Below are 9,246 nucleotides of genomic sequence, written 5' to 3'. Positions count from 1 at the left end.
TTGTCTAGGGGTTATTAAGTACACAAAGGCTTTTCCATGCCCTGGTTAGTTCACTGAGTCACAAGATGGAAAGCAAATCCACACCACCTGGGAGGTAATGCATGAATGCAAGAGCAAGAGGGCTCTTGCACAAGGCGCTGGGCTCCCAGTGATGACTGGCTCCGTGCCTGGCAGAAGTCTGCAGGCTTTTATAGCCCAAGTAAGATTCCCTGGGCAGACACGGGGCGCCAACTCACAGCATGCTCTGGCTAGCTTCATCTCCTGCTCATCTGGTCAAGAAACTGGTTTTGCAGCGTGACCAGGGAAACTTGGCCCTAGCAACGCCTGTCCCAAATTCTCCCTTTGTGTGAAACAGTGTCAAACAGGTGCTTCCACTCACTCTTTTCCCAGAAGGACTGATGTGCCACCCACACCTCTGTCTCATACAAATGTTGCGTTCATGAGATCCCCACTAACTACCAACACAAACAGGCACTGCGGCCTGTGCAAGGCAAAATAATCACAGGGACGTGTTATTCGTATTAAGATCAGGTTTTAAAGCTCATGCTAACACAAAGCTCCCATCAAAGTCAGACAAAAAGCAACATAATTTTAGCAAATGGTTAGAGTCAGTGCTGGCAAGTCTTAGTGACTGTCAGGTAACTTGAATAATAGGCAGGCTGATGCCTTGCAGGGTTTCTTGTCACTGTGGGCAGCAGCAAGTGACTGCTCACATGCATAGGGAAGGTGGGACCCTCCACATGTAGAGGAGCTCTCTGTGGGCCATGGCAGGGGCAACACAGGCTGGCACTGGCCCTCCCACACACTGGCCCTCCCAGGGATTTCCTCATTCAGGGACCCAATGACAATGAGTCACTTTGCAGCAATAAACCAGGCTCAGAGGAGAACACTGCAAACACACAGGGTCAAACCATTCACCAAAGCCAAGCAATGGAAATTACTAATGGCACATTCTTGTCCAAACACTCTATGTTGGTACAACATAAGCTGTGCACAAGAAGGGGTCCTGGCAAGGCCCCAGTCCATTAGTCCATCTCCCAAAGCTTTGTCAGGCCCCATATAACATAGAGAAGTCAGGGCTGACCTCCTTCATCCAGTGGTCTTCACCTGATGATCAGAGGAATCCATACACAAATCCCTTATCTCCCTGAAAAGATCAGTCCCTGTCCCAACAACCACCCTGAGTGTCAGATGGCCATGGGTGATATTTCCACATCTTGCCATTGGAAAGCTTTCTCACTTTGCATCAAACAATCCCAAAAAGAAAGTGTAAGTTGCTTCCATCAGGAAGACCATGGCAGAGGGCTTTCAGCAGCAGAGCTGGCAAGAGCCCTTCACCTCACTGCCCTCTCAAGTCTACCTGAGCTTTTGTGAGAAACCTGAGTTCAGCTCTCTGCAGGTACGAGGGAGCTGGAACAACCACAGCAGGGGACAGAGAGGTAGAAAAAGGAAAAATAGGAAAGCAGATGGAAAGAAGGGAAACCAGCTGCTGAGAGGGCAGATCAAGACCATGTAACCTTCCAGGCACAAAATTAAGAGGGATGGAAATGGTGGGCATTTGGCTTAAAAACTTCCATTCTCAGCCTGGAGCATTTTGGGAATTTGGGGAATGCACTGCATAGAGTCCAGGGCAGTTAATACTGTTTCCTAGAAGGGAAAGGCCCCTGGAGTTAGAGGCATTCCTGTCCCACAGCAGCCCCATTCCGCATGTGTCCCAGGGAAGCCTCATACAGCTCTCCATGCCTCAACTGCATGGGATCAGTTGATCCTCAGAAGTGCCATAGCAGTGACTAGCCCTCTACAGGCTCTGGTAGAACAAAGACTGTGTTTCTTCCTCTCTTTTTTCTAGGGTTCAGCACTTGGCTATGGAAATGGCAATGGAAAGTGCTAAACATATATGTATATGGAGACAGGTAACAGTGACATTCACAGTGATAGTTACCATTTGACTTATGCAGACATCAATGTATACTTCTTGCCACAGTAAAACATTTGCCAGTGTTTTTCCATCATAGTTATCACTTACCACAAAGATTAAGACTTCAAGGCTTTGATCTGTGTGCACAAGGTCTGGCACAGCATAAAGCCAAGACAGAAATGGTCCATACCATGTGGAGGGAGAGAGGAAGCCTGAGGGATTTCTACCAGAATTTTCTTACCTGGTCCAACTCAGCCAACTAACTTCTGGTTTTAGTGTCACTCCTCCTGCTCAGAAACTGTGTCTTACAGGGAATCTACTGGTCCATGGGCACTCTTTGCAAAAGTAAAAAGTTTCATGTCTGGTTTTGACCAGGGCAGAAGCAGCAGTGCTCACCTCAAAGCCCAGGCAAGGAGCACTGCTGAGCCAGCCTGGTGTTGCCCTGCACATGGCTTGAGGCAGAGAGGATCTTCCCTGTGCTACCACTTGCAGTCATCAGCATTGCATGGAGGGCAGGGGGAGGCAGGATGTCAGGCAGCTCAGTAAGCAGGTCTCTCATCATGTTTTTCAACCTTTTACCTTTTTTGAACTATTGCTCATCTGCTTCTAGATCTTTGAGGCACTGCTTGCTGCCCAGCCACCTCCTTATCTCCCTCCCTTGCAGCCTCTTTAGTCAAGGATAATGAAGCAGTACAACATGAGGGAAGCTGACATCTTGAAGGCATCAGACGTGGGCAGCAACAGGCAGATGAATCACGTTAGTGGATGCAACAAGAAGCACTCACCTTCCTTTCCTCGAGCCAACCAGGCACTTCTTGCACCTCCAACTATTGCTATGCTCTCTCCTATCTCTGCATATGGGGGGTGGATTAGTCTTAAAGTTGAGATCAATGATGAAAGCAGGGAATAAATAAAGAAAATAAATTGAGAAAGACTCATCAGGCCAAGTGCAAACACTATGTAGTCATCCATAGAGCATCTTGTAATATGTGAGGGGGAGCTGATAGAGGTCGTCTTCCAAGGGCTGAGCCTGCTCATCAGTGGCAGATTCCCTTGGCCAAAACCACCTCCTGCATATCTGGGTGTGAGCACCACTATCTACTAACGCATCATGCGCAGCCCACGTCTCCCACGGGCCATGGGCAATTCTCAAATTACAGGGAATGGAAGCATCAACAGCAGCAGATTCGTTGGCCTTACTAGTCGAGCATGTCAGGGAGCCTTTCAGGATGAAAGTGGGAGGAGAAACATGCATTTTTATCTTTCCACATTCTTGCATATGGAAGGGAATCCCTGTGATGAGCTCTGCCTAGCAGAGCAAGCCCAGCTGCAGGACCTGCCTATGGATCTCACACTACAGCCCACTGAAACATCACCTTGGAAACATCTCTTGGGATTCACACCACAAAAGGTCTCAGTGCCTGGCTCAGTGCCTGGCAGTGACCATAGTGGAAAAACAGTCCTGCTAAGAAGTCTGGACTCTCAAGGCATCACAACTGTCTTCATGACCAGTCTCACCTACTCTTTTTCCTGGGGAAGCTGAGCCATTTGAATCCCCTCATAGGAAGTGCTGAGATGGGGAGAGTGCCCAGCAAAGCTGGTTGTCTCACATCTCACACTGCACAGGGCACTGCTGAAGGTCAGGACACCTTAGGATCACTCAAGGGGAGGTAATTAAGCAAGACAGCCGTGGGATGAAGCAACAATGTGAGCAGCACAAGGGTTGACCGGGAAAACCTGCTCTTGGGTCAGATTAGTCCAGCCAGGACACAGAGTTATGTCCCATTCCTGGCATTATTGCTGCTGACTCCTGTGGAACAAACTCTGATATCTGGAAGGCAGATGGACCGTAACCCTCAAGGCCGATGACCACTCACATCACCCAGGACAAAGAGCTCCGCACTCAGCAACTCCTACCCCAACCCTGTCCATTCTGCTTGGTGGAGTGGTCTTGCTTTCAGAACCAACACAGATCTTGTTTGAAAGGCTGTGCCACTGACTGCAGAGCTGGGCACAGACCCTTCAGACAAGATCTTCTTGATGGAGGATGGTGTCAGGAAGCTGTTATGAGGTAGCACAGTCAGAGCAGCCAGATAAGAGGAGGGTACAGCACACAGCAGTCAGTCCTGCTTGTCCAACACACACAGGGATGCCTCCTTTCAGCCCCACACAGCCTCCCCCACCACCAGCACTGTTCCCAGCATGCACAAGATATTTAGGGGGAAAGAGTGGAGGAGCATTGGAATGACATAACTGTTTTCAGCTTGCTTATGAGGGGCCTGGATGAATCAAACCTGCTGAGGATGGGAAACGGGCTTGGTCTTAGACGTTTAAAGGAATTAATTCTTATCTAACACACACACAAGAGACAGGACTTTGTGAGCTCCTCAGTGAGGTTTTAGTGTGCTCATCACACCAAAAAGGTGCCCAAGGAGATTTTGCTGGCTGGTGACTGTCTGTTGGTCTCCACAGCTCCTAGAGGTAGCCCCACCATGGTATCCAGGAATCCCTCTGATTCCTGCGGTCATTTCTTTAAGGTTTTGTACCTTTCCTTGCTGCTGCCATCCTATCATGGTTTAGCAAGGAGCTGGTTTTGGTTGGTAACAGGGAGAGCGGGTTGCAATGAAGACCCGGTAAGAAGTTCTCGGACTTTCCCCTGGCTCCTGGGTTCACACCCACCTCCGGCCCGGCTGGGCCAATCTGGCGCCTCTGCCAGCACTATTTAGGGATTTGAAGTGCTGGCAGGAGGTGTAAGAGTGATACAAGATGGAGGCAACCACACAGACCCCACAGTTAGAGAACGAGGAAGGAAGGAGGAGCATCAGCCCAGACACTCCTCTACAAGTTGTGGTGAGAACACAGATGTGCCCCGGTAACCCACGCAGGGCCATGGCAGGACTGAGAGCCACCAGCAGCTCTGGGTGAGCCCACGCAGACACGTGAGGGACTGTGTGAGGAGGCGGCCATGGCACAGGCCGTGCTGGAGCCTGCGGGCCCAGAGCAGCCCCACACGAGAGGCAGAGAGGAGCTGCAGCCTTTGGGATAAGTGAGCGTCGGAGCAGCCCGTGCAGAGCTGCTGGGTGTGTGAGGGATCCCAGAGACGTGCAGGGATGATTGGTGTGGAGCCCACCTGCCTCGAGGAGAGACAAATGGCAGAAGCCATCAGCAACAGACTGACTGAAACCCCCACTCCCTGCCGCCCTGGGCCATTCATGAGGGCAGGAGGTAAAAGCACCGGGATCAGGGCTCTGAGCCAGGGAAGAGGGGAGGAGTGGGGAGAAACTGGTCTTGAAGGGCTGGTCGGACTCTGCATTGTTGTACTACTCTGTGTTGGTTTATTTTGGTTATGTTTTGGGGTTTTATGGTTATGCTTTGGTTGGTGTTGCATTAAATTCTTTTCTGTTCTCTTCCCCAAGCCCGGGAGCCTGGTCTGTTTTCTCCTGGACCTTAAGGGGCAATTCAGCTCTCTCTGCCCTTTGGCAATTTTCAGCCTCTTCAATACTCGAGGCAAAAGACTCGAGGTCTTTTGTTCCCTGATGGCCCTAAACCAGGACACATCCTAGTCATCCCACCTCTGCATTCTTACCTTCCCCAGCATGGCCATTTCCCCAGCATGTGTCCAGGCCACAGCAGGGGAATGCAAGCTCTAAGCTCCTCTCAGTGCTACATTTACACTCACTAGGAGAAAGAAACACAGTTTCTGGAGCATGTCCAGAGACAGGCACTGGAGCTGGGGAAGGGTCTGGAGTGCAAGTCTGATGAGGACCAGCTGAGGGAATTGGGGGTGTTCAGTCTGAAGAAAAGGAGGCTGAGAGAAGACAAGATCACTCTGTGCAGCTGCCTGACAGGAGGCTGTAGTGAGGTGGGTACTGATCTCTTCTCCCAAGTAGCAAGTGACAGAACAAGAGGAAACTTAAATTGCACCAGGGAAGGTTTAGATTGGAGATTAGGAAGAACTTTTTCAGTGAGAGGATTGTTAGACACTGGCACAGGCTGCCCAGGGAGGTGGTGGAGTCCCCATCCCTGGAGGTATTGAAAAGCCATGTAGCTGAGGTGCTCAGAGACATGGTTTAGCAGTGGGCTGTGCAGTGTGAGGTGAGTGGTTGGACTTGATGATCTTAAAGGTCTTTTCCAACCAAAATAATTCTGTGATTCCATGATCTATGTCCACTCACCTCCTCACAGGTCAAGTATTTGTGTTGGCAATGCACACAGCCTGAATCTATGTCTTCTTGATAACTCAAGTGTGGGTGATACCCAAACAGACCCCAGCTTCCGTGGCACCAGTGTGTTGCAGCACTCCTGATAATGCATGCCGAGCTTCTCATCAGAGCTGCTCAAAACCTAGCAATTTAGGGACAAGCAAAACAGCTGTACCTTCTCAGGAGCCCCATATGGCTGCTCTAGCAGCAAACTCACCTTTCCTTTCTCTGGCAGCAACCAGTGGAGGCTGGTGAGATTTTTTCCAAGACCTTCCCAAGGGCTGCAGCGCATGCTCCAGCACCGCTGAGCTCTGCCCTGGCTCATGTCAAGACATGTTTGCCCTAGGGGTACCAGTTCAAGCTGTAAATCCAGACCAAGCAAGGCCTGCCAGTTCACATGGCCTGGCCAAAATTCCTGAAGAAAAACTAATATTAATAAATAAAGGTTTGCTGGCAGTGCTGGCATGAGCCATAAGGAGATTGCTGAGCTTGACACTGAAACCTACCACCAGTGTTGTGGTTTCAGATGAAACTCAAGACACAAGAGTCCTTCAACCAAGTTTCACCAGTCAGTTTCAGTGTCCCCTCGGGAGCAGGAGTCATCTATGGCTATGGGACACAGCTGAGGTTGTGCTGTGAGATCAGGCTGAGGGCTGGGAGCATGGCCAGACCCCCGGTCTATCTGGAGATGAAGCAGCTGTGCTGGTTCAGGAGGCAAAGAGGAGCTGCTTCACCTTGTATCTGCCATAATGGAGTGCCCTGGCAGCCTGCAGGTCCAAGATTCTGTCTTGTAAGTTGGCAGGGAGGCAGCCCAGCCCTCTCCAGCTTGCACTGGGGATGCAGCATGGGAACACGGGGATGGCACTTGGTTTGCAAGCCACAAAAAGCAGTTGGGACCTGGGCACACAGCCCACACACACACTCCACCACCAGCCTGGTCTGCTGCAATGCCCAACACGCTCTCCTTCCCTACCACCAGGAAATGCAAGCCCAAAGCATCACCCAGACATTCCATCTCCAGTCCAGCATCCCCAAAATGATGCAACTTGTGGATTCAAGGCTGTTTGAGGCTTTTCTTTCCATCTCCCATTACCAAATTAATTTTCCCCCATGCAGAACTGCAGCCAGGCCACCTCCTGTTTCCAGGGGCAATCACCTTATAGGAGAAATCTCCTTGCTCAAGCAGGACTCTTGTGCCCTGGTCACAGGAGGGATGGCAGCCTTGCAGCATCTCATTTCCACAGAGCTGCCCCATGACTGTAAGCCAGCACCCTGAGGTGCTGGAGAGACCTTGCAGAAGTGTGTTATGGGCTGATAGTTTATCTTGGATCACTGCTGAGCACATGCAATCCCACACCATCTGGAAGAAAACTCTCTTGGCAGCTTTGAACACTACTCTCAGGCACAGCAGCAGTGTCACCAAAACTGGGAAATAATGACCCCTGTAGCATTAGGAAGCAGCCATTCCTCTATTGCAGCTCTGGGTGCACAGGGGATTGCTCCTCCTAACGTGCACACCGAGCAATTAAAGAACACTCCCTGTACATACTACAGAGAAATGAAGAAATGAAGCAATTGTTTTTGAACACCATGGCCTTACTGGAACTGTTTTGAAGTTGTTTTTCTGCTCAGTTCCACAACCTACAGCCAAAACATAACTGACTGTTATCACCAGTCTCCCTCCTCCTTCAGCCTCTTCTCAGGCTGATTTCTAAGGCTCCAGGTGTCTGCACAACAGATAAGCAAGTACTGGCACTTTTAAGTACTTTTAACTCTTTGCTTTCAATTTCAACTCAAACCACGTTTGTATAAAGTGAGAATAGAGATTTGGGGTCAAAAAAACCCGTAAACCTCTGAAGTCTGGTATCAGCAGGAGCAAGGAAACACTTTCATGTTTGAGAACAAGCAAGCTGGGAGACACTACACTGCTCTTCCCAGCCTGCAAATCTCCGAGGCAACCAGCTAGTCAGAAAAGGAAGTGAGAGTAGCTGGAGCCATGTCCTTGCTCCCAACCCTGCTGGTGACTTGCCTTGTGGTTTTGGCCCTGTTGCCACCACAAGCCTCAAAGGGGCCATCTGAGACGGGAAGATAAAGGCAGCTGCGTCCTCACACCCCCAGCTGCAACTGTGAGGCATTTGTATAGAGATTTCCACACACAGGTGGCAAAGAGAGTAGCAAAGAAACTGTTGGGTTTGTCCTGCACCCTGGCTGTGGGGACATGGAGGAATGGCTGTTGCACTGGGCGAATGGTATAAGCATGGCAGGGAGCACAGGTTTGGAAAAGGTCAATGCTTTTCCCCAGCATGGTGGCAGTACCCAGGGATGGACATCACTGGGGTGAACCAGGGATGATAAACACACTTTTGGATGCTTTCATTGAGGGCTGAGATGAGGTCTGTGTCCACGGCAGGGAAAAGCACAGGGGAAAGGGCTCTACAAGTCCATGTCTCTGCAAGCCACCATGAGCAAGAAAGGACCCAACCTCCTGCCTTAGATGGCAGCAGTGGGCCCTCCCTATAAGATGGTGACTTCAGTACTGAAGGGTGTCCAGAGACAGGCACTGGAGCTGGGGAAGGGTCTGCAGCACAAGTCTGAATGGAGAGCAGCTGAGGGAGCTGGGGGTGTTTAGTCTGGAGAAGAGGAAGCTGAGGGGAGACATGAACACTCTGCAAGGACCTGGCAGGAGGCTGTGGTGAGGTGGGAGTCTGTCTCTTCTCTCCAGTAACGAGTGACAGGACAAGAGGAAATGGGCTCAAGTTGCACTAGGGGAGGTTTAGATGGAGATTAGGAAGAACTTTTTTAGTGAGAGGGTTGTTAAACACTGGCACAGGCTGCCCTGGGAGGTGGTGGATTCCCCAGCCCTAGACATATTGCAAAGTCCTGTAGCTGAGGTACTGAGGGCCATGGTTTAGTGATGGGTTTGGCAGTGTGAGTGTTGGACTTTATGATTTTAGAAGTGTTTTCCAACCAAAAAATTCTATGGTTCAGTGACGGGGACAGGCTCCCTCCATTTTCAGAGTCACTTCAGGACCCATGGCTGTACTGTACCACCCTACTCTTGCCCTGGACCCCACGCTCCCCTCAGTGCTCCCTCCTCGGCTGCAACTCATGCCCTCCATGTCTCAT

The sequence above is a fragment of the Colius striatus genome, chromosome Z (assembly GCF_028858725.1).
Source record: "Colius striatus isolate bColStr4 chromosome Z, bColStr4.1.hap1, whole genome shotgun sequence".
Lineage (NCBI taxonomy): Eukaryota > Metazoa > Chordata > Aves > Coliiformes > Coliidae > Colius > Colius striatus.
This window is presented reverse-complemented; position numbering follows the sequence as displayed.